At 24.4% G+C, this 23,940-nt stretch overlaps 1 non-coding gene across 1 annotated transcript; it reads left to right on the forward strand.

Moving 5' to 3' along the window:
• The first annotated feature begins 12,563 nt into the window (after positions 1 to 12,563).
• Positions 12,564 to 12,649, forward strand: Trnay-gua (transfer RNA tyrosine (anticodon GUA)). Its single transcript is given in 2 exon segments — positions 12,564 to 12,600; positions 12,614 to 12,649. It is a non-coding gene; the product is annotated as a tRNA-Tyr (tRNA).
• The last annotated feature ends 11,291 nt before the right edge of the window (positions 12,650 to 23,940 follow it).

The following is a 23,940-nucleotide window of genomic DNA, read 5'->3' on the forward strand; positions in this document are numbered from 1 at the left end:
CGCTGTGAGAGAGCTTATTATTGCGTTTATAAACTACTCATTTCAATATGACGTCATAATAGCTTTATGGCTTTCCTGTTCTTATTTTCTAACTATCTATAAAAATTATCTTACCTATATTATTTAAACTGCTATTTTTGTTTTATTTTGTAAAAACTTAACATATCTATATATACTGTAATTTTAAAGCACTTTTGTAGTTCAAATTAAAGATTTAATCAGTTTAAAGATTTCATTCAAAAAGTGTTAAATAACTGACGAGTCATATTGGCTTAATTTAAACTTGGTTAAATTTTAGTTTTAGCTAAAATTAACTTTGTGAATTTATGATTTTTATAAAAAATTCAACTTAATAGCTTAGATAAGTTTTTAATCAATAGCTATTGTATAAAACAAAACTTTTAAGTTAAACAAAAATCTTCAACTAAAAATAAATTTCTACTAATTTGTTTACGATTTTTTTTTTAACTATAAAAATGTCGGCTTTTTAAAAAAAGAAACTTGCATATTATTTTGTTATTTTTGTTTATTAAAAACAAAATAAATAAAATATATTGATTTGCATTTAAGATAAAATTTGATTAGAAACATTTAAAAATAAAATACGTAGAATTTAAAGTAAACAGTTAGTTATTCAAGTTACTGAAGTACTTAAGTTTTATATTAATTTGAGAAGATTTTTTCAACTGAAATAGAAAAAAATATTTGAGTTATGTTACTTTTATACCTTTTAAAGCAATCAATTAAACTAAATTTTTTAGTTTAGTAGAATTTTCTGGTACTCATTTTGTTAAAAAAAATTCAAAATCAGTTCTTTAATAAGCTTTTATTTATTAAACATCCTATATAAAATTAAGCCTTAAACCAATAATTGGCTAAAGTTTAAAAAAATAGCATAAAGACTGTTTTTATTTTGACTTGATGAGTAGTAATGTACCAGTAAATGATTTTTAAAAGAAAAATGTAAAAGTTTTATTACTGCATCATAAAATTTGTTCAGAAGTTCAAATATTATTAAAAAGTTAAAAATGTTTTGTTAAATTCATAATTATGCATAAATCTATAAAAAGCACTAATCTATTGAATTGAGATTTAAATGTTATATTAAGAAAGTATTTAAATTGCATTTAACTATTTTAAGCTGGCTTAAGTTATACTTTGAACAGTGTTTAACTATTTAATCTTAAAGCTTTAAAGTAATAAATAATTTGTAAAAACTAAGTTGTTAGCAGATACAACTGCTTATATAATCATTGTAAAACTTTATAATCTATTTATTATTAAACAGACACTTAAAAAAAAATGTTACACAAATAAGGTTTTAATTTTGTAGTTTTTTTATCTAAAAATAAATATGTTTATAGGTTTTGTTCTTGTTTTTTAAATTAAGTTTTTAGTAAAATCTGTTGTATCTACTGTAAAATCAAAGGTACTTTACAAAAATGATATCTATCAAAACTTGCTTATATCCAAAACTTAAACTTAAAGTTTACTTTTTTACCATTTAGTTCTCATACATATACTTAAACTAGCTTTAAATTTCTAGAAGGATACTTAAAACAAAATATAAGTACTCTTAGCACCATATGACTAATTAAATCTTTTATTGACCTTAATAGCTTTATTTAAATTACAAAACAAACTAAGACATTGTTCAAATATTAGCATGAAAGTAACAACTATTTGCTTATAACTAATAAATTTAATTCAAAAAAATGGCATATTTTGAAATATTGAACACAACTGTTTAAAAACTGTATTTTTTCTAAGCTATCTCTGTATGTAAAAGTTTATTATTTGTAGTCATAGAAGCCAAATGTAGCTGAAAAGCGGAAAATATTTTTAAAAATGAGCTATTTTCGACAATAGCTTTTAGCTTAGCATAAACCTCTTTTAACCCAAATTTTGATTTTTATAGCATAACAGCCCAAAGGGAAGTCACGTAAACGTAAAGGGGAATCCCGTTGTACAAAACATTTTGAAAAATAATATATTAAAGTTTATAAACTGTAGTAAAAATGCTTGTAACTACAAGTTGTAAGGTTTAAAATGATAAATTCAAACTGTGACAATTAAAACATTATAAAAGGTTCTATTTAGAACTTAACAGTTATATAATGTTTTTTTTTAATATTTAACACTTTATTTACTCTATTTAGCTCTTCTTTGATTTCTTAAATAAGTTCTTCTGTCATTTGATAAATATTTTTGTTTCAATTTTGGTTTTAATAAATCATGTTTTTCAAGAATTCTAGAAGTTATGATTTTATAGCTTAAGTTTAGAAGTGTACGAATTTGTCTAAAAACAGCTGTGATTAAATCAAAATCTAAACAATGTCTTTTATTCACTAAAAAAATTAACAAAGTATTTTGTAAAATAATCCTAAAACATTTAAAAATAAGTTTTGTGTAATAAGTATAATAAGTATATTAGAATGATATTTAAATAATTGATCTTAATCATCTAATTGTTATAAAAAAGAATCATTAAGAACAGTTTTAATAAAATATTCATTAAAAAATTTTGATGGATTTGCTTCATTAAAAATTTTTCAGTTCACATTTCCCATATCCTACAATATATGAGCAAAAAATAAAATTATGGCTTTTTAAGCATTCAAATAGTCAATGAAAATGTACATTAATTTTTGTGGTGGACTTTATATAAAATGATTGTGCTAATAACTAATGTTTCAGTTTTAAAATTTGTTTGTATCATGTAGAAATTTCACATCAGTAGATTAGTTTTTTTAAAGTATCATCCATAAAGTCTATACTAAGATTTTTTATACAACCTCAAACAGTTTCAATTAACTTTTAAGATATATTCAGTTAAAAAAAGTTTCAGATACATACTGTATGTGGCACTTTTAGGCTAGTATGAACTTTTTTTGAAATCTCATGCTAGTGTTGATATCCTTTAAGTATCTCATACCAGTTTTTATGCCTTAATTATTTCTTATTTCTTACAAATATTGATTTCTATAGGTATCTTTTCGTATCTAAACTTAATTAGTATTATTTTTATTCAAAAATTTGCTAACAAAAACGTTTTGTTTCTATTTTATTATAAACTCTAACTAGTCTGAGGTAACACAGGCTGACTATTTTGCCTCAAAGAGTGGGAATTCTGATTATTATTAACTCAGCTAATAAAATACCTAATAATGTTTTATAAACTTTGGAATAATTTAATTTTTAAGTCTTTCAATTTTAAAATACTTTGTTTATACTTTAATATTTTTGGTATGGAAAGTGAATAAGAACTATTATGTAAATAATATGAGCTGTTCTAATATTTTATAAATAAAAATTTAACGATGATTTTTCAAGTTTTTATTGTTTATGTTGTTTTTAAGTTTTGTTCCATGTGACCGCAACCAAGGTTTGTAGAATGAAAAAAAAAAATATTTTAAAATACATAAACGTTTAAATTTTAATTTAATTTAATTATAAATAAGTAATTTCTATTTCGTATTTTAATAAATTTAAAACAAAGCAAATTTTTTTTTTCCATTATTACCGTTCAAATTTAATTTACCTAAAATATAATTTAATTTTCAAGACTTTCATAAATAAACTAAACTTCGGTATAAGACCTCGTCAGTACTTGTGTAAAATCCTTAAAGTTTATGATTAACAGTAATGAAAAGTAGTATGTAAAAATAACTAAGAACCTAAACAAAACAAAAATAATTATTTAAATTATTCAAAAGCAATGGTTCAAAGCTTGCTGTATTACACTAAAAAATAATATAAACACTAAAAATAAAATAACGGTTGTTTGTTAAAAACATTACTTATGGCAAGAAATTAGTTTGTTTACATATTAAACTTTTATTAATTTTACGAAAATAAGATTTATGGTTGAGTTAATCTTTTTTACAAAATATTACACGCAGAAAAATTATGACAAAAAACAAAATTATTTAGTATATCACAAGTTAATTTTTAAATTACAAAGTTTTTAAAATCTAAACTACTACAGAATTTAATAAAAGCACAAACTAAGAGGTTACCAGTTTGAATTTTCCTTATTATGAACAAAACTACAAGCAAACAATTTAAAGTAAAAACAAATAAACGTTTATCAAGTATTCAGAGTTCTAAGTTCAGTTAGTAAATTTGGTCAGTTGTATTGTTCTACATATAATATTAAGTGTGCAGGTTAAAAATTTAATAATTAATTTTTTTAAATAATTTTTAATTGTTCATGTTAAGGCTTAACATAAAAAACTAATGAGTTTTTACATATGTTTTTTTCATGTTTTGTAATATTTAAGCTCATATAATTTTATGCTAAAAGATTAACTGAATAATTATTAAATAAGTTATAAAGCTTTTTATATTAATCAATAAGCTTTAAAACGTTATAAATGTTTAAACATGTTGTATATATGTTTTTTTTTATGAGACAGGAATTTGTTTTATACTTTCAAAATCTGACATTTAACTTAAACCGAAAGTTTTGTTTTGTTAAAAAGAAAAGCATCTTTAATAAATATTAATAAGTATTATTCAATAATGTGTAGACTTTTTTTGAAATTTGAGCCATAGTTAATCTTTTTTGTAATATATGATTTGTTTTTGATTTGGACATAATATACGGTTAAAAGTTTGATTTGTTTTTACAACAAAGCGTTTTTTAAAAAAGCTGTAAAAATCAGATTAAAACAAATAAAAACTAAAGCTACTTGATAAAATTATTTAAAACTCTTAAATATAGTGTTTTGAATTAAGTTGTACATTTTTGAAAACATATTTTTATGTTAGCTACTAATGCTTAAACTTTTAGCATAATTTTTTTTATAAGTATTTAGTTTTTTACTTTAAACTTTATTTGATTTGTTTTATTTTAGCTTAGTAACTTAGTTTAATCTAATACCTATAATTAAGATCTTTTTAAAGTTTAAAACTATTAAATATTGTAGTTGTAGTCTAGTTTTAGGTTTTAAATACAAGTTAACGATCAAGTTTTAATAATCATAAGCAAAAATGTAACAATAATAACAGGGGCGTAACGTGGGGAGGGACACTGGCGCATGCGTGCCACCCAAAAAAGAAAAAATGTAAAAAAAAGAATGTAATATCTTTATCTTTTATAGTTTATTTTTCTGCTTAATTTGCCTTTTTTCAACTATGTTTATCTAGTATTCAAAAAGTTAAACGAAATTTTGAATACTAATTACTGACAAGTTAGGAAAGTATATGTTGTTACCCAATATACTGATTCGGTGCGTAATTGCAAATGCGCACCGATGTTGATGAAAAACTCCATGAGGAAAAATTTTATAAGTTCATTAACTTCATAAGAATTTAGACTCAAAAAGCACGCAATTAATATAGCGCACCGCTGTAGTATTGTCTCGTTACAAATATGTTAAAGGGGGTAATATGATTAGTAAAGTAGATTAGTACAACAATCAAAACAACACCTATATTTTATTTACATAAACTAAACAACACAAATATACAATTACATCACTCTATACGAGAACTAAAGTTAAACACACAAGAAAACATTAGTTCTTAAATCTAACGTGCTTAAAATGCATCTTAACTTAAAGCACACTTGCCGAATGCTCTGCCGAAACTGCTACTGCTACTGCAAGTAAATGCAAGTAAAACTCCGTTTTATAAGCACTGAAACAAATGTAACTCCTAACAATAAAAAATGTTTTTGTTTTCAATACTGGAAGTACGTCACAAAATCTGCGTAAAACAGTTTACAACATCCGCTTTTAAATAAATTTGGAAAAGCTTGTTTTGAGAATAATGAAAAATATTTTCATTGTTACAATAAATTACATATTTATTCACGAGCTTTAAAATATTAAAATGAAATGTTGTTTCATTACATTACTTGTATTACTTTTTTAAAATTAGTATTAAAAGCCTGGTTTTAAATAATTTAAATCCTTAAAATCCTACTTAACTTTAAACTTTTTTAACAGTATCAAAAGTGCGGTTTAAAAAATTTAAGAAAAAGAAACTGTATTACTTATTATCTCAAAAATTACATAACTTACAACAACTAAGATAAAACACAACAAAGTAACAATGATAGTCATTTAGTTGGCTTCTGGCTTGTTGTCCTCGGGGTTCTTGTCCTTGGGCTTGTGTCCTCAGGCTTGCTGTCCTTGGGCTTGTTGTCCTCGGGCTTTCGTCCTCGGGCTTGTCCTTGGGCTTGTCCTTGGGCTTGTTGTCCTCAGGCTTATCGTCCTCGGGCTTGTTGTCCTCGGGCTTTTTCTTCACTGGTGGTTAATAGAGGCTTATGAAACATCAATTGGATCATTGACAACGTCTTGTTTCTTTTAGGAAACATTTGACTTTCTGTCTTCTAGCTGGTTTGTTGAATCAGCAAAACACCACATCGATTGGCTTTGGAAATAATGACAGCAGGAATTTTTGATTGTGACGTCAAAGAATAAACACAAAATCTTCATTCTATATTTTGTCTATTGTCATACTTATAAACAAAAAAAACTTTTAAAGTTTCATGCAGTAGCAAGGTGTTAGGTGTGCTTAAATGACAATCAATTATTTGCTTCAAACAACGTTCAAAAAGATACAAACGCAACAATTTATTTAACATGCGACGACTGCTAAATTTAAGGGGAGTTTGTTTTTGATTTCTTTCAAAAGAAAAATTTTAACACAACTTTATACTTGAACTTGAAACGAGTAATAAAATGTGACAAACGACTGCCTTTTTACGACTAAGAAAGATGAAAACTCATTCAAACATATTTTTAAACTTCAGAAACATTCTTATTTAAAACAAATACAATCTATACTTTAGTACAATCAATCAGCAGATCAAATCAATAAACTAGTAGTAGTAAACACATAGAAAAATTAGTCTTATCAGCTAAAACTCCGACGTTATTAAGAACAACTATTCTGCTGTTGTAATTATAAATTTTAATGCGGTTCTTACTAAGTTTTTATGCTTAGAAAAATATAATAACTGCGCTCTTATGGCAACTTATAAAATGCAATTTTGCACTAAAATACTGCGTCCCCTGACCACTTTTGTAAATTGCAACATCTTCAAAGAACATTGTGCACTAGAGTAAAAAGACTGTGCTTTTTATAATCGAAATACTGCGCCCCCATGCGACTTATGTTAGTTGCAACTTATATTGTGCCCTTAGCTAAAAAGATTAAGCTTTTTAGGATTGAAATACTGCGCATCCATGCGACTTATGATAGTTGCAACATATATTGTGAACTTAACTAAAAAGACTTAGCTTTTTAGAATCGAAATACTGCGCACCCATGAGACTTATGTTAGTTGCAACATATATTGTGCACTTAGAAGAAGAAATATTATGCTCATTAGCAAATAAAATAAGCACCTAAGCACTAAAAAAGCATATATAAAACTATACATAGAAATAACTGCAAAAATTATATAGTACTTCCAGCAAAAAATCCTTCACATCAAGCTTCACTTTTAACAAAACTAAATAAACCACTACCACACACTTGTATTATAATTGTAGACTTGCTGTTTCAAAGTAGAAAGTTATTCACACAATTTTTTATTACTATTATCATAGTGAAATGTCGCAAAGTAAAGTATTATCGCAAATTATACTGCCAAAATTTTAAACTTCTTAAAAAGTTGTTTAGTAATAAACTAAAGTTTTTTTTTTTTTGCTGCGTTTTTTAATTGATAAGGCACCTAATTCCTAATTAGAAGATTCCTAAAATACAGACCACACATGGTCTCCAATGTCTCGTTACAAATATGTTAAAGGGGGTAAAATGATTAGTAAAGTAGATTAATACAACAATCAAAACAACACTTATATTTTATTTACATAAACTAAACAACACAAAGATACAGTTACATCACTCTATACGAGAACTAAAGTTAAACACACAAGAAAACATTAGTTCTTAAATCTTACGTGCTTAAAATGCATCTTAACTTAAAGCACACTTGCCGAATGCTCTGCCGAAACTGCTACTGCAAGTAAATGCAAGTAAAATTCCGTTTTATAAGCACTGAAACAAATGTAACTCCTAACAATAAAAAATGTTTTTGTTTTCAATACTTGAAGTACGTCACAAAATCTGCGTAAAACAGTTTACAACATCCGCTTTTAAATAAATTTGGAAAAGCTTGTTTTGAGAACAATGAAAAATATTTTTATTGTTACAAAAAATTACATATTTATTCACGAGCTTTAAAATATTAAAATTAAATGTTAGTTTCATTACATTATAACCTTATGGCAGATTATTTTTCTACAAAAAGTTTACAAAAATACGTCAAGCTTAAGGAAAAATTAAACAATTTTAAAATTTTTTTTATAGTACATTGTTAAGACTACTGCTAGTTTTCTGAACTTTATTTTTGTAAACATACAAGATGAGCGTGTCGGCCTATGAGAAATAAACTTTGTTTGTGATTTTTATTTTAAACAAATGCAATCGAATGAATTAAATTTAAAAATTATAATTTTAACTATTTTACAAAGTTGTAATAAACTGTAATAACAGTTATAAAGTTGGTCTATTTTAACTTCTGTGTAACTTTGTTAAAATTATGTGCAATGAGGTGTTGTTATCACTGTTGTATTGTATATTAAAGAGATTGATATTTTTTTTCGTAAATAAAACAGATACTTTGGTTTTATTGAATATATTAATTTTTAAAGATATAAAGTTTACTGTAAGTAATAAAAACAATTTTTATTCAGCAAGTGTACATTTTTGCAAGTATAAGTAATTCTAATGAAATTTATACTTTTATTTAATTATTTAATTTTCTAATATATAAATATTATTTAAAACAGTTAACAAACTTATTTTACTTAATAAATTTATTTCAATTGTATTACAGTAACCTCTCGCATCTTTACGCACTCGTGACGTTACGCATTCTCGTTTAGTTACGCATTTTAGAATTCTAAAAAATTCAAAAAAAAAATTTTTTTATTTTTTAATATTGCACAAATTAGGTTTATTTTATATTTTCAATGTTAAATATGTTTTTAAATGCTAACTTACTTCTCTATATCTTTAGATTTTGTAAACTTATGTTCCTTGACTAATTGATAAACATTTAGTTATACCTCAGTATATCAGAAATTTTGTTAACAATAAGAGTTTAAATTAAAATTCTAAAAGAAATATGACTGTGTCAAATAATGAAAGTATAATGAAATAATGAAAGTTTAAAACACAAACCAATAATACAGCACTCTTGACCTTTATATGAACAAACATCTAAAAAAGAAATGTTATGAAACTTCCTAGCAAAAAGTAGCAGTCATACTTAGTAAATATTATAGAGTTTATATTTAACACAAATGCATAATTATAAACTGAATTTGCTAAGTAGAATATAATATAAATATCTAGTATCAAACAGATCACATATATAAAGATAAAATCTACTTATTATTGAAATTATTAAAAAATTTCTATAAATATTATTATTTTATATAAATTTAAATCTTTTTTCTTTTTAATATATGTTTAGTTTTATCTTTTGTTTTCATATTTATAAATATATTAAACAAATTTTGTAAAGTGAGAAAGTCCCCAGTCTGGTTTTAAGTAGAAGCAATATAAAAAAACAGCCATTATAGTAAGTATATTTGGTATCTCTCATATCTTTACGCAGTTTTTCTGTGGACACAATGTGCGTAAATAAGCGAGAGGTTACTGTACTTATAAAAAAAAATTTTATAGCTAATTACAAAGGTTTTAATTTAGAGGATTTTTTAAGAAAAAAATTTGCGCACCCCTTGACCAAAATACCACGCTACGCCACTGAATAATAATCAAAAATATGTTCAGCTTATTTCTATTCTTTTGTACATTCAAAAAACCGAAATCAAGTTTTTTTATTTTAAATGAGATAAATATTAATGTTAAACAATTTTGAAAATTTCAAACTATATTTTTATAAAAGAATTTAATAACACTAATTTAAGTAGTCATTAATTTTTACTAGACTATAAGTATTTACAAGCTCTGAACTTTATAGAACTTAAATTTAATGACGTTTTAATTAGAGTTGAATTAAAGCTGTAATTTTCTTTTTACTTCGATCGAAATAAAAAACTTAGCAAGTTGATATTTATAAATTAACTGTTAACCTATAAGAACATTATATTTTGTTTTTATATAAACATAACGGTTTTATTAAAGAAGTGGTTTAAAAAGCTTGAAACAAGTCAATCAATGTACTTGTTTTAGATTTTACACTTTTTTGAATCTATGTTGTTATTATCTACTACAAATAATAAACTTTTACATACAGAGATAGATTAGAAAAAATACACTTTTTAAACAGTTGTGTTCAATATTTCAAAATATGCCATGTTTTTTAAATTAAATTTATTAGTTTTAAGCAAATAGTTGTTACTTTTATGCTAATATTTGAACAATGTCTTAGTTTGTTTTGTAATTTAAATAAAGCTATTGAGATCAATAAAAGATTTTATTAGTCATATGGTGCTAAGAGTACTTATATTTTTTTTCAAGTATCTTTCTAGAAATTTAAAGCTAGTTTAAGTATATGTATGAGAACTAAATGGTAAAAAAGTAAACTTTAAGTTTAAGTTTTGGATATAAGCAAGTTTTAATAGATATAATTTTTGTAAAGTACCTTTGATTTTACAGTAGATACAACAGATTTTACTAAAAACTTAATTTAAAAAACAAGAACAATACCTAAAAACATGTTTATTTTTAGATAAAAAACTACAAAATTAAAACCCTAGTAGTGTAATATTTTTTTTAAGTTTCTATTAAATAATAAATAGATTATAAAGTTTTACAATGATTATATAAGCAAATGTAGCTGCTAACAACTTAGTTTTTAGAATTTTTTTATTACTTTAAAGCTTTAAGATTAAGTATTTAAACACTGTTCAAAGTATGACTTAAGCCAGCTTAAAATAATTAAATTCAATTTAAATACTTTTTTAACATAAAATTTAAATCTCATTTCAATAGATTAGTGCTTTTTTATAGATTTATATATAATTATGAATTTAAACAAAACATTTTTAACTTTTTAATAATATTTGAACTTCTGAACAAATTTTATGATGCTGCAATAAAACTTTAACACTTTTCTTTGGAAAATTATTTACTGATACATTACTACTCATCAAGTCAAAATAAAAATAGTCTTTATGCTATTTTTTTTTAAACTGTAGTCAATTTTTTCTTTAAGGCTTAATTTTATATAGGATGTTTAATAAATAAAAGCTTATTAAAAAATTGATTTTGAATATTTTTTCAACAAAATGAGTACCAGAAAATTCTACTAAACTAAAAAATTTAATCTAATTGATTGCTTAAAAAAAGGTATAAAAATAACATAATTCAAATATTTTTTTTCTATCTTAGTTGAAAGAATTTAAATCCTCTCAAATTTATATCAAACTTAAGTACTTTAGTAATTTGAATAACTGTATACTTTAAATTCTACGTATTTTATTTTTAAATGCTTCTAATCAAATTTTATCTTAAATGCAAATTAATATATTTTATTTACCACAGATGTTCTTGTGCTAAAACTTTATTTCAACTAACGGCGTTTCACTGCTCTCAAATAAGTTTAAGAACAGATCTACGGAGTCTATAAAATATTAACACACATTAGAAAAAAAGCAGAAAAAGAATGTAAAATTATGTATAGTGTTTATGTAGGTAGTAACTATAAATGAACTTTATGGTTTAAAAACAAAGTTTGGGATAAAAACATAAAATTATCAAATTGTCTAAAAAAATTCAAATTTAATTATAGTTACTACCTACATAAGCACTATACATAATTTTACATTCTTTTTCTGCTTTTTTTCTAATGTGTGTTAGTATTTTATAGACTCCGTAGATCTGTTCTTAAATTTATTTGAGAGCAGTGAAACGCCGTTAGTTGAAATAAAGTTTTAGCACAAGAACATCTGTTGTATTTATTCCGATAAGCTTAGCTTATCAGGATCTCCAGGATTTAACGTCTTTTAACGTTACATCTTATATTTTATTTATTTTGTTTATAATAAACAAAAATAACAAAATAATTTGTAAGTTTCTTTTTTTAAAAAGCCGACTTTTTTTTAGTTTAAAAAACACCGTAAACAAGTTAGTAGAAGTTTATTTTTAGTTGAAGATTTTTTTCAAACTTAAAAGTTTTGTCTTATATAATAGCTATTGATTAAAAACTTATCTAAGCTATTAAGTTGAATTTTTTATAAAAATCATAAATTTATAAAGTTAATTTTAGCTAAAACTAAAATTTAACCAAGTTTAAATTAAGCCAATATGACTCGTCAATTATTTAACACTTTTTGAATGAAATCTTTAAACTGATTAAATCTTTAATTTAAACTACAAAAGTGTTTTAAAATTACAGTATATATAGATATGCTAAGTTTTTACAAAATAAAACAAAAATAGCAGTTTAAATAATATAGGTAAGACAATTTTTATAGATAATTAGGAAATAATAACAGGAAAGCCATAGAGCTATTATGACGTCATAATGAAATGAGTAGTTTATAAACGCAATAATAAGCTTTCTCTCAGCACCTTCGATAGCTCAGTTGGTAGAGCCGTGGACTGTAGCTGAAAGTTAGAAATCCATAGGTCGCTGGTTCGACTCCGGCTCGAAGGACATTTTTAGTTAAAATAACTACAATTGCCTATGCAAAAACTAAATTAATTTTAGCTGTTTCGAAAACAAACAGTAGTGCTGTTAAGTGAAATTAAACAATTCAGACACATGTTTAAATAATAGAGTTTTTAGTTTCTATACAATAAATCTACCAGATAACTTAAATAATTAATTAAGCTGTTGTAATTAAATAACTTAGCACATTTCAAAAATCCTAGATTTTGGTTATAGTTTAATTTTTTTAATATTTTTTCAAAGGCTTTACCATAAAAACTATTAATTAAAATAGTATACTTAAATCAAAACAAGTTGGTATCTGATTTAAAAGCTAGTCTTATTATTTTAAATGAGTTACATCAACATTTTATTTAAAATAAATTTATCTTTATTAGTCCAACAAGTTGAGTGGTAGTTTTTAATTTTTATATACAAAAACAACGTTGCAATACTTAGCTTTTTATACGCATAAAAATCAACTAATGTTTGAAATATATTACAGTACACTACCGCTTAAGTACGCAAATTGAACCCGACCAAAAAATGCGTACTTAGCACGGGTAGTGCGTACTTTTTGACGATATAGTATAATATGAAATTTATCTGTTTTTTTCTTTCTTACAACTAGCCACCAAATAATTATGCCAAATAAACAAGTCATTTATTTTAAATAACATTTAAAACATAATTCTAATTTGCAAATTTTTTTAATAGGTTTTAAAATGATTTAGGCAAAAAATATGGAATTTCTTGAAGTTCTAGTATAACATCCTTTACTTTGTCTTTCTGGATAAGTGCGTACTTAAGGCGTGATGCGTACCAAAAAAAGTGCGTACTTAAGCGGTAGTATACTGTATATACATAAAATTTAACATTTAAAAAAGGAAAGATAGGGTATATTATTAAATTTTTGAAGGAAGTTTTATATTAAATAGCATGTATAAAATTAAAGTTTGTACACAAGAAACAGCGAAGCTTTAAAAAGTAACAAACTAGAGCAGGGGTAGGCAAACTGCAGCCCGCGGGCCAAATGCGGCCTGCGAAGGGTAAATCTGCAGCCCACGAGCACGTTATTTTTTTGAATGAAATGCGGCCCGCGAAAGAAAATTTTGCGGCCCGCGAGCATGTAAATGTTGCCCGCTGACCAAAAATATATTTTAAGTCAAATTAGTTTGAAAAATTTAGTTTTAAGATCATCTAGCTTGAAAATGTTAAAAAGCTAGGTTAGCTCTCTACCAGGTATTTTTTTTCTCAATTTTATAATAACTTCATTCTGACAACAGCAAATTATTTTCTGAAAAAGGAGCTAGTTTAGATAAAAATTATATCTCACTAAAAAGTCCTTTGAATTAGTAAGATATATAATACCTATTTGGTAAATACTACATTTAAATGTTTTCCGTTTGTACAAAAGTAATGCATAGTAATGAACTAAAATGTCATTTCTTTACAGTTTTTTTATACCTAAGTTTCTATTACAGATGTTTTAGCTTTTTCAATAATCTAACTTATGTTTGATAAAAGTGAAATTGGTCTTTTATTTTCTTGGAACTGTTTTCAAACCTGACTTTTGGTAATACTTTTGCGAATTTTAAACTACTAGGGTATCTACCTTCTTGAAATGCCAAGTTTATTAGCTTAATAATTATTGGGGCTATAATTGATTTAATCAATTTGATTTACTCTAACAGTGATATTGTCAGCATCATTTACTTTGTTTGAGTCTAAACTTTTAATTATATCACTTTTTTTTTTGACTGTACCTCGAACCAGGCGAAACTGTTATAGCAGTTTCTGGGACTGTTAATGCAAGAGTTTTGAGAATTTGTTAGAATTCAAACTAGTTTGTTTCCAAATAGTTGAAAAATGTAGGTTAAAATTATTTACAATCTCAAATGGATTCGTTAAGAATTCGTCATTAGTTCTAAGTTTTTGGGGAAAGTCAGAGCTTTTTTTCTGTTTGTTTGTAATATCATTAATTACCTTCCACGTATCTGCTGAACTTTTATTACAATTTTGTAACCTTTTTTTAGTTTTTTAGAAATAGTTTTGAATTTCGTTAAGTTTTAGTTAATTTTGGTAAGTTTTGAACTCTTTTACTTTTTGTGTGTTACTAAAACTGTTTTTGTATCATTTTATAAATCTTGTTTTATACTTAATTGACTTAAGAATTTCTTTGGTTATCAAGGGTTTTAGCTTCAGTTTTGTTTAGATTTTGACAACTTAATAAGAACATTTTTATCGATGATCTCTTTAACTTTTTCTAACAAGCACTCGAACTTTGAATCTACTGAGCCCATGGAATTTATAATTTTCTAAACTTGAAAATTATTTAGAATTCTAAGAGTATCAGTTGATTGTTTGTTAGAACTAATTTTAGAATGATTCTGATAAAACAGATTTTTAGTGTTTAAATGAGTCTTTGAAAGGTCACAGTTTTGCATCTTTATATTTGAATAATATTATTCATAAATAAAAAATCTGAAATTTTTTTTAGTAAATTCACTAATTGATTTTCTTGGATGGCGGTAGATCAATCCAACTAAGATTTTTTCATTATTTACTTGATTTACTGATAACTCTAACCAAACTGATTCATAACTTGTACTAATAAAAAAAACATTTGTTTTTGGTGTTTATATTAAAGAATTTTTAACATATATTCCGTTTTTTACTGTTTTAGACACAAAGTTTGTGAAATTAAATGTTTAAGTTTTCATCAACACAGAATCAAGAATAGAATTCTTATTCAGTTTAGTCTCACATGTCCCTACTAAGTCAGGTGAAATTTTATATGATATCATTAATTCTTCTAGTAAAGACATGTTTTTTGTTAAGCTTCTTATACTTAAATGTAAGAAACTTATTTCACTATTGAGATTTTTGGCATTTAGACTGTCCGCAGAGGCGTACTGGGAATAAGCAGAGTATGGCATAGCATCAGTATACAGTTTAACTCCTTTACTATTCAGATTATAATTTAATAAAAGTAATTCTGTATTATCTGTTTTGTTAAAGGGAATGTATTATAACAACAAGCACTACAAAAAAAAGTTTCATCCTCATTCAGTACATGGCTTTCAAATTGGTCTAAGGTTAAAGCTGAACATTTTAAGTCAGTTTACATATTACACAAGTTACAATGAATATAATTTTGAGAAGATCTCCATGCATCAACATACTCTACATAGATATTTTACATTTTATATTTTTGTATTATAAAAATAAAGTTTTTTAAATTCTACATTACTTAATAAACTAAATTGTAATTCCTGTTCTAAACAAATATTACAAAGAAATTGTTCATTTGATTGGCTTAAAGAATTTAAAAGAGACTTTGTAAGCTTACTACATCTAAAATGCAATCATTGTTTACATTTATTACAATTTATGCAATTATTTTTAACAATTTTTTTACATACTAAACAATTATATACATTACTATTACTGGACATTATACTTACTGTTCATTGATGTAAAAAACAACATAATACTTAATTAACAATATAACATATCTAAGTCAAAAAGGTTTCTTACCATTACAGCCTCAGAGTGTCTCTTTGTCAGAGTCTTCACTTTTTCTAAGTAATACCAAACTATCAGAGGTCCAGTTAATTTCCATTGGTGTTGTTTTCTGAAAATATTTGCATAGTAAAAAAAAATCTTGTTTCTTGTGGTGAGGCTATAATTTAGAAAAACTTTCTTAACTCCATCGTTTAGTAAATTAAGCATAGCAACCTTTAAATCAGGGTTTCCCAAACTCATTTACTTAATCGCCCCCTTTTCAGAAATTTGAAAAAAATCGCTCCCCACGATTTTACAAAGAAGTTTTTCTCTTGAGCACAAACTTTTTAGCCAAGAAAGTTATGTTCGAAATGTAATTTAGTGTGGTACTTCTTAAAAACGCACTTTTGGGCTGTGTTCAAAGTAATTTACAGGGCTTGAGAAACTAATTTACAGTTATTCTCTTTAAAGCCAAGTAAAGTGTATTAAAATACTTAATTATTAAAAAGCCTCGTCTAATCTGTAATCAATCTTGTTTAAATATGAATTGTTTTGAAACTAATGAAACTTTTAGGTCAGAGGTGGACAACTTTTGCAGTCAACAGTTAATATTTACTAAAAAACCTTTTTTAGTTTCAACTCGTTAAAAAGATGTAATTGCCGGCAGCCTAATTTTAGAAAACAACATATAAGAATATTAAAAAACTCGCACAAAATTGTTATAAAGTGATTTAGTATTATTGTGATCTAGGAAAAACTGTTGTGAACTGAAAATCAAATTGAAAGCATATTTCAAAACATTAATTATTAAAAAATTAAATTTATGTATTTTGTATAAGTAGCTTTCAAGTTACTTAGCAGTTCGAAATTTGACAGGATCTGAACCGTAAGTTACCCATATAAAAACTTAACTGAAACCAGGCATTATAATAATCTCTCATATAACGAAATTCGGACATTTATAAGTTAATACTAAGTAACTTATTTAAACCGAAAAAATACTTAAATTATTTCATAAAAACGAATATTCTAAAATTACTATTCCAGAGATTAAAAATCTATAAAAGAATGAACAGTGAATTTTACACATAATAAAATAAATATTAAAACATAATTTCTGATCTAGTTTGAGCAAGTTTGACCGACTGGTTGATTATCTCACTTGAAAATTGGTTTCATCAACAGCTTCAGTTAATAAAGTAAAATTATTAATTTATATGCTAAAATATATTATAAGCAAGTTAGTTGTAAAATTGAAAATTTAATTTTTAACTTTTTAAACTATACGTTTCGTAGTAGAACACCATGAATTAGTATTTGACTTGGAATAACATTTAGGAATCTAAACCTTAATTCTAACAATTTATTTTTCTTAACTTTAATTCAAAAAAAAACAAATTTTTTACAATTAATTCTGTGAACAGAAAGTAATCAAATAAAAAAAACATTTTACTAGGTTAATTTTTTTTTGTTACTGTAGCAGTCTTTTTGATGGCTTATTTAATTCTACTTAAAAATAAATTTTCTAGCTGTTAGTCTATAATAATTTAACAAAAAAAACTAGTGAAAAGTTAAAAGCTAGTGTTGAACTATTAAAATAAACAACACATTATAATTGCTAATATATTTTAAATTAAGATAAAACAAAAAAAAACAGTTGAATTAATAGTTTAAAATTCCTTAAGTTATAGATTTTTTAACAATAATAAATAAAATTAGAAAATAAAATTGAGTTTAAGAACCTTTTACATGTAAAACTTGAAGTCATTTCAAATAGAGACCTCAAATCTATACTCTTTTAAAACCAAAAAATTTTTTTTTGAAATTAAAATTTAAATGGTTATCAAGTTTTTTTTTAATTTATACAGATTAAACAAGTAATAACAGCAATCTGTCAAATAAATGTCTTTCAAACAAATATTTTAATCACTATGCTATAAAAAACTTTAAGTGTAATGTAAAACGACAAATACAAACTACAAAATTAACCAGGTCAAAATAAAACTACTAACAACTTTAAAACATAAACCATTTAATAAACACAGTAGACTCTGCTTGATTTCGCACTTTGAACAAAATGAAAAAGTACAAACTTAAGAATTATACTTTTTTTTTACAAAATGACAAACTTCAATATTCTATATGCAATAATGTTATGAATAAGCATGAAATCTACTAAAACATAAAACAAACATTCATTAAAAAAATAGATTTATATAAGCTATCTAAAATTATATTTTACTTTTTTTATTAATACTTATTTAGTAATAGACTTTATTTAAGTTAAATTTAAGAAAATATAAATTTTCATTTTTTTTGGGTAAAAAGTGCGAACTCAAGAGTGAGTCTACCGTAATTAATGTTTATTAGGCATTATGCAAACTTGTTGTAGAATAAATAACTCAATAAGTGTTATTATTAAAAGATTACTCAAATACGATACAAACCAGGTTAAGTGAAATATTTTAAAAGATCAGATAAAATAGAAAAAACTTTCACAAAACAGTGTCTGCTACTGAAATCTAATATAATGTGAGGGATGAGGTTCATAAATGCTTGCATGTTTTTTTAATCTGACTCTCAATTAGTAAAATAAAGCCTCAAGTCACCTCCTTTACAAATATCTAGATTAGATCTTTTGCTCAAGATGTTGATAACTGAACTGAAAGCTTTCTCAACAACATAGCTAGACGGAAAAGCTATAAACAATAATCTAAAATCCTTGCAAATAATTTGATACTTTTTCCTTAGTTTTTGTTAAGTCCAAAAGCTTTTACATCATTCTTTGGAAAATTCTTTGGATTTACTTTAAGTTCAAGGTCTGTTTATAAGTATAAGAAGGTTTTCTGTAAGTTGTTTACTTCAAAAAGATATGCCTCGAAGGGATCTATGTTTTTATCTAAATAATAGTATTTTACTGTCAAATCGAAATTTTACTACTAAATATGTTAAAATTGTTAAAAGTTCCAGATTTTTTGTTGCCTAAATTGTCAAATTTTAGGTTTTTTAGGTTTCTAGGTAAATCTGCAACTCTGTTTAGTTTTATTTCTTAGTCTAACAAAGTAAGTTATCAAAAACAAAGTGAAAATATCATGATGTGATAGTTAATAATAGATAACATAGATTTTTACAAACCATTCATGATCCCAAATAACATATATGTCAGGTTTTAAAATGGTGAGAGGGATTTCGATCGTCGATGATCTATGTATTTGTTATATAAGAAAATATATGAATGAAAATATGAAGTTTACTTGAAAATAGGAGTCATAAGCACTTCTTTTTTTTTCTATATTTTACATAAAAAAATAAACTTTTTTGTTTAAGTTTTACCTTAAGGTCAAATATTTAAATAGCAAGCTAAAATTAGTAAAATACTAAGATATAAAGTAAAAATTTTATGACAGCCAAAAATTTTAAAATCGCCCCCCTTTTCGCCCCCTTACTAGTTATCGCCCACCCTTTCGCCCCCTTACAAATTATCGCCCCCCGACTTACTAAAATCGTCCGAAGGGGGGCGATATCGCCAACTTTGGGAAACCTTGTCATAGATTGTGGTTATTTAAAAATCGTATTTAATACAAAACTATAGTCAGTATAGATAACTTGCATCACAAATTAGTACAGGGTAATCATTTTCTGGTCTTCAACTATCGATTAATTTTTTTTTTACCAAGAACATCTTTTAATATTAGTTACGAATCACAAGATAATTTCGTTTTAACTCTATATTATAGTCATTAAATAAATAACTTATTGTACAAAAAATATTAGTAAAAACTTTTGTCTTTTGTGTTTTGAACAGCAAGTGTTTGAAACGTTGTTTGTTTTAATAAACGAAACGACTAAATTTGAACTTGGCTATCTTTTTGATCTTTTTAGTAAATACTTCATTAGATATAACTAACATTCATTTGTACGAACTAATAAACTAAAGCTTGCCGCAACATTCTATAGGTAAAAATGTTCTGTTATGTACAAAACCCTTCCATATCGGGTCTACCAACATCAAATATTGAAAAATTGTTCTAAAACTGATTTATTCATGACTAAAAACAAAATTATTGATATAATAAACACTACATTACACATAAAAAAGTATTCGTTTGTCATTTTGGAACAAAAGCGAAATTACTAAAAATTAACCATGTCATCATGATTTTATTATTACAGCTCTGATTTAGTATGCCAACAAAGAGAACGTTTAAATTTGATTTGTCTAGTATACATTTTTTCTGAAAAAAATAAACACAAACAAATATTTGTATATCTACAATACCTATTTATTATAATTTTTAAAAACGTCGATATTGTTTATTTGTTTATGCTCAATAATTTACTCTAGTAATTCTAGGTAATGTTTTGTTATAATTTCAAAGTGGTTGCATTTTTTTTTTTTCAAAATAATGACTTTTACTGGTTTTGAAAAAATTGGTTCGAATATGTTTTAGATTTAATCCAAAAAAATAGTCATCTACTGGAATCATAAAATTTTAATCAAAATAGAACCAGATATGTACTTATTTTTAAAACTAAAGTCTGGCTAAAACTGTACATTTTTAAATAAAAATTATTTCATGTATTATTTTTTATATATACAGATTTAATCTACACTTCAAAGTATAAATTACTGTATAACAGTGACTTCAAATATATTTTGATGTAATTGAGGATTATCAATCGTAGCATTATTAGTTTTTCTTACTTTCAAAATACATTTGCAGTCTAAAGCTTGTTGACGACGGTAGATTTTGATGATGCTTTTATAAAATGTTTTTTCTCATAATAGTAAATAAAAATTATCTCGATGAGCACTTATTTTAAAACTTGTTTATTTGTTTTGAACTATAGCTGCATAAACTGTTGTTTCTTTTTTTGTAAATACGGCATAACGATGGTTTTATAAAAAGCATACTTAATTTTAAAATAAAATTAAATAGAGTAATATTTAATTTTATACTTATAGCTTATTTATTTTCATAACAAACTTTCTTTTAATTTTATCAAAATTTTAAAAATTTACTTTATCAGTTTTGATTGTCGTGTTAAAAGCCAAGGTAAAGAAAAGTATTTATTTGTTTATATAGCTTGTTATAGAACTTAAGCTAATAAAACTTTTAAGTATCAAGTTTTAATTCGATATTTTTTGTTTCTCTAATGTTACGATCAAAAAACTATTTTTTTTTTTTCACCTTTCTTAAAAACTCATTGCATCTTACGCGTAGGTACTGTAATGTAAACAATAAACTTAAATGAACGTTATTTTAGATTACAAGAATTTGAAATTAACTTCATATACTACTTATTTAAAAGTTTAAAACACATTTTATTTTATTACTGCTACACCATCTTTTCTTGAAGTAGAATGAAAAGTAACATGAAACATTTTTAAGCTTTAATGCATATAAAGTAATTTAATTTTTTTATATTTTTGATATAAAATGGACTTTATTTGGCATGCCTTCAAATGGCTACAAAAATATTACCAGAGTTTTTGTTTATCAAAACTACGTAAGTTAAAAACAGAAATGTTTTTTTTTTACTTTTCTTCAAATTGAAATATCAATTAGAAATGATTAAAAACGAATATAAGAAACAGTCTAGAATAGCTTTAAGAACGTTTAAAATTATTTCAACATAAATTAACTGTGTCACAATTGTTTACTTATTAAGTACACAATTGTTTTTTTCAAAGAACGTAAACTTATAGCAAAATAATTATTTACAAAACATAATATAGACTTTAGTAATACATTTATAATTTTATTAAAAAACAAAACTGTTAAAACTAAATTATTAAAACATTAAAAAAAGAAGTTTAGTTAAAATATATTATCATATTTAAAATTTAAATTTAGTAAAAATATAAATATGTTCAAGGTTTTTGCGTTCAAATAAATTTCAAACCCGCACGCTTTAACTTTTGCGCCAAAAGTTTATTGTGACGTAACAAGTTAAGTGCTAGTAAAAATTATTACAAATCATAAACTTAAACTAACTGCAATTATGTTTTCACTAGATTGTTATTCGTAGATTAGTTTTGTTCCCAAACTTTTAAAGCTGTTGAAATTTCAGCTGCTAAACAGTATTCATTAACTTGTTTGTGTTTACAAACTGTGATAATTATTAGTGAATTAAAATTTTTTTAATTTTTGGAAATTCTCTACTACGTTCATTTTTTAAGCGGAACAATTAAGCCTTTTTATATACAATAATGTTTCTTTAAAAAAAAAATTGTTAAAAACTTTAAAATATAGACAATAGTTAAGTATTATGTTAGATGGTATTATTTTTAAGGTTTATTTGAAAAGTTAATATAATGCTATGAAAGCTATAAAAAGTTAAACAAGTTGTTCAAATTACGTTTTTAAACTAACCCACAAAAAATACAGCACAAACATTTTATGAGTTTTATTATTATTCCGAAATGTTAATTTAAATAAGTCTTAGTCTTTAGTCGTAATAATGACAGTTAACAAAATATTTACATTCAACAAACCTTTTTTATAAAGGCTTAAAAAAAAGCTGTCTCAATTACTTGAAAAACATTAAAAAAAAAACCAGGTGTTTTGTTGTAACAAAATATCTTTTTTGTCACAAACAAAATAATAAAGAAAACATGAATAAAACAGTAGGATTATTTTATGCAATATTTGTGCTGCTTAAAATTTTTCTAAAACTTTTTTTGGGATTTGCCCTTTAAAAATATTAATATTTTGATTTTTTTATCGTGCTTTTACTTTGCCTATAGTTAGTTAAATGAAGTTAAAAACTTATTAACTACTAGTAATCGATAAAAACTTTTTAATATCAAAGTTTTTGCTTTTAGAAGAATTTAATTGACTTTGCTATGAGAAAACAACACTATGTTTGCTTTACTGTGTGTGTGTTTTTTTTTTTTTTGATTTAAAGCTGTAATTAGAATTAACATAGATGATGTCTAAACTAAACATAAAATCAAAATTTTGTTATTGAATGAGCATTTTAAGAACGCCAAAAAACATTCCAATAACTGTATTAATAAAGGCTTTTTTAAAGTTTGTAATGTTTATCGTTAACGATATATGATGTCAATATAACTTTTTTTTTCAAATACATGTCCTTTTAATTATGACAATGTTTATGAAGAAAAATGAAACTGACACATAAATAAATTTAATTAACCAACACTAGTTGTACAATTATTAGGATAAAAGTATTAAATTGCCTTGCAATACGATTTTTTTTGTAATAAAATTTTCGATATGAAGTAATTAGAAATTTATTCGATTGATAAAACAATCAAAAAATCTACTGGTGTATAGACAAAACATGACTTAGTTTATAAGACTTGATAAGAAAAATCAAATTATTAATAACAAGAAGGAGTCGGTTAAATGCAGTTATTATTATAGTTGTAGATCTTTATTTATTGCAAGTCTTTGTTTTATTATTTCTTTAAGATAAGTATTATAAAAAAGACCTTCTTTTATTGCAGTTTTCTGTTGATAAATCAAGTCGAAGTGAATTTACTGTGTTTTTGTAAAGCTACTTTTGAGGTGCCGGATTACTGACTAGCTAAGGTAAACAAAACAAACTAAAGAAATGTTTCAGTCGACAAATAAGATGCTATGGTTTACTCAAAAGGTCAAATATACAAAACTAAACATTAAAAAAATTTAAAGAAATATAAATGAAGTCCAACAACACTTACTAAATTTGGTTTAATAGCTTCTAATAACTTAATGAAAGAACTAAACATAATACTATTTTTAAACAATACACTTACTTAAGGAAAACATACAATTTTG

This window comes from Thalia democratica, chromosome 3 (genome assembly GCF_965202585.1).
Source record: "Thalia democratica chromosome 3, ktThaDemo2.hap1.1, whole genome shotgun sequence".
In the NCBI taxonomy this organism is placed as follows: Eukaryota; Metazoa; Chordata; class Thaliacea; order Salpida; family Salpidae; genus Thalia; species Thalia democratica.